The sequence below is a fragment of the Nicotiana tabacum genome, chromosome 10 (assembly GCF_000715075.1).
Source record: "Nicotiana tabacum cultivar K326 chromosome 10, ASM71507v2, whole genome shotgun sequence".
Classification (NCBI taxonomy): Eukaryota; Viridiplantae; Streptophyta; class Magnoliopsida; order Solanales; family Solanaceae; genus Nicotiana; species Nicotiana tabacum.
In genome coordinates this window covers 59,871,399-59,874,871 of record NC_134089.1, presented here as the reverse complement: position 1 = coordinate 59,874,871, position 3,473 = coordinate 59,871,399, and positions in this window count along the sequence as shown.

Here is a 3,473-nt window from a genome sequence, read left to right as displayed (position 1 = left end):
CACAAAACCGACCACAATTTCAAACTAACAATTTTCCTTTGTTTGAAGTTGAAGCAGTTGCAATACAAAACGAACTAAGCAGGAAGCAGGTACAACCCTGCGAGAGGCAGGTGCAGCCAAAAGGAAATGCGCAAGGATTAGAAATAGCTATGCTGCAATAATCAACCCAAAAGGGAAGTCTCCTCCCAATTCTTTCCTGCATTTTTTCTCACCCGATGATTTCCCCGGCATAACCTGAGGACTCTTTCCCTTTTCTGGCATAACTCGATGACTTCCCCGGCATAACCTGAGGACTCTTTCCCTTTCCCGGCATAACCCGTGGACCTCCCTGGCATAGCCTAGGGACCTCTTTCCCTTTTTCCGGCATAACCCGATGACTTCCTCGGCATAACCCGAGGACCCTTTCACTTTTCGGCATAACCCGATGACCTCCCCGGCATAACCCGAGGACTCTTTCCCATTTCCGGCATAACCCGATGACTTCCCCGGCATAACCCGAAGACTCTCCCTTTTCCGGCATAACCCGATGACTTCCCCGGCATAACCCGAGGACTCTTTCCCTTTCCCGGCATAACCCGTGGACCTCCCTGGCATAACTCAGGGACCTCTTTCCCTTTTCCGGCATAACCCGATAACTTCCCCAGCATAACCCGAGGACTTTTTCCTTTTCCAGCATAGCCCGATGACTTCCCCGGCATAACCCGAGGACTTTTTCCCGTTTTCGGCATAACCCGATGATTTCCCTGGCATAACCCGAGGACTCTCTCCCTTTTCCGGCATAACCTGATGACTTCCCTGGCATAACCCGAGGACTCTTTCCCTTTCCCGGCATAACCGGTGGACCTCCGTGGCATAACCCAGGGACCTCTTTCCCTTTTCCGGCATAACCCGATGACTTCCCCGACATAACCCGAGGACTCTTTCCTTTTTTCGGCATAACCCGAAGACTTTTTTCCTTTTCCGGCATAACCCGATGACTTCCCTGGCATAACCCGAGGACTCTTTCCCTTTCCCGGCATAACCCGTGGACCTCCCTGGCATAACCCAGGGACCTCTTTCCCTTTTCCGGCATAATGCGATGACTTCCCCGGCATAACCCGATGAATCTTTCCCGTTTCTGGCATAACCCTATGATTTCCCCGGCATAACCCGAGGACTCTCTCCCTTTTCCGGCATAACCCGATGATTTCCCTGGCATAACCCGAGGACTCTTTCCCTTTCCCGGCATAACCCGTGGACCACCCTGGCATAACCCAGGGACCTCTTTCCCTTTTCCGGCATAACCCGAGGACTCTTTCCTTTTTTCGGCATAACCCGAGGACTTTTTTCCTTTTCCGGCATAACCCGATGACTTTCCCGGCATAACCCGAGGACTCTTTCCCTTTCTCGGCATAACCCGTGGACCTCTCTGGCATAACCCAGGGACCTCTTTCCCTTTTCCGGCATAACCCGATGACTTTCCCGGCATAACCCGAGGACTCTTTCCCTTTTTCGGCATAACCCGAGGACTCTTTTCCTTTTCTGGCATAACCCGATGACTTTCCCGGCATAACCCATGGACCTTTCCCCTCTTCTCTGGCATAACCCGGTCAGTTCTCCGGCATAATCTGACAATCCTCCCAATTTAGGGCTCCAATCCCTGAGTTGAGCGATTTGCCTTTTGTAAACATCAGGGCTCCAATCCCTGAGTTACGCCTTTCAGACATGAGGTTCCCGATTCCCTCATCAATTCTGTAGATTTATGACATTTAACTCACGAAATTTTCCCAGCAAAACTGGTGCAGAAAATTTCGTTCGTTTGTTTGTTTTGTTGCCTGAGCAGGTTTTACCTCGAGGCACATGGATCAAGATGACCTACGGAGTGAGTCTCAATCCGGAATGAATAAAGGAAGGAAAGAACGAAAAGAAGATGAGCCCAAATACTGGAGCAAACAAAGTACGGACCGCTCAAAATCTGGTCGAAATCACGAGCTCCGCCGATCCTGTCTTACTCAATGCTGCAGAAATATACAAGCGCCTACAACTTGCGAACATCAAGATTCAGATCGAAGTCTACAAGTAGAATCAGCTAAGACTCAAGATCAAGTTTCAAGAGAATTGTAGATAGGAATCTTGTAACTCATAGTTTGATAGGCATAGCTAGTTCAGTTTCGATTTTTCCTTTTTGTGTAATAAAGACGTTCAGCAAGCAGCATCAGCAGCAACCACATCGGTAACAGCAAAGACACAGCTCCCGGTAGTCCCAGCTACCGAAACTTCCCGAACTACATTGACCTGATTCCTGTTTAGCCCAGGATATGTAGGAAACCTCTGAAGCAAAGGTTCGGTCAAATGCTTTCAAGAAATGTTTCACACGGAGTACCCGACGAGCAAAAATCGCTCATACCTACTCACTTTATCTTTGCACGAAAACTCTTTGTGTTTTCGGGCAAAGAGGGGCAGCTGTGAGCACGTGATTTTTGCTTCACGGAAATTACTCCAAAAGAAATCGAAAATAAAACAAGTTACCTTCGGATACAATTTTGAGAATTTGCGTGACATTTTTGGTAATCATTTTTGTCCGTAAATGTTTACTTTTTTGTAGTTAATCGCGAAATATAAAATAAATATATTACATGCTTATTTAGGATTTAATTGTACATTTAGGAATTAATTAAATCATAGTTTGGTTTTTAAAGAAAAATCGCAAAAGTATGCTTTTCGTCTTATGTTTTGTTGCCATGGTGTGATTTTACCTATTTAAATATTTTAATATGTGTGTGATAATTGTGTTAAGTGTTAATTAATATGTGTTTAGTTTTACTTTAATTAGGTATTGTGTTTTAAATTAGAAAATAAAAGAAAAGAGTGCAAATTGGTCTAAAAATCGGATTGGGCCAGTTTCTTTAGAAAAATTCGAGGCCCAAAAGCACCAAAACCAGCCCAAGGCAGCCGGTCCAAGAGACCCATCTCCCATGCCACCAAACGACGTAGTTTGATACCAAAACTACGTCGTTTCAAGAACAACACATCTCAGCCGTTCAAACCAAGTTGATCTGACGACCCTCGTCCCATCTCCCTTACCCGTTACCTGACCCGACCCATTCCACCCAAAGACCAACCCGGTCTCACTTAACCAAACAATGTCGTTTTCTTTAAGTGAGAGATCCAGGCCGTTGATCTCGACTGATCTAACGGCTATGATCAAACAACCACCCCGATAGATAATCCCCCATCTCTCACCCCACACCCCCCATAACCAACCCTCCCCCCCCCCCCCTTCGTCTTCATCATCTCAGGGACTGAACCAGACGGTCCCCAAGAAACCCTAGCGCCGCCCCCTTACCCCATCGCCTGAAACCCGGCGGCATCAACGCCGCCGGTCACCAAATTAACACCCCTAGTGCACCTTCACCCCCTGAACACGAATCTACAAACCGTTTGGCTCGAATCAACCTACATCGTCTCGAATATTGATTTGAAGATTCGAGCCA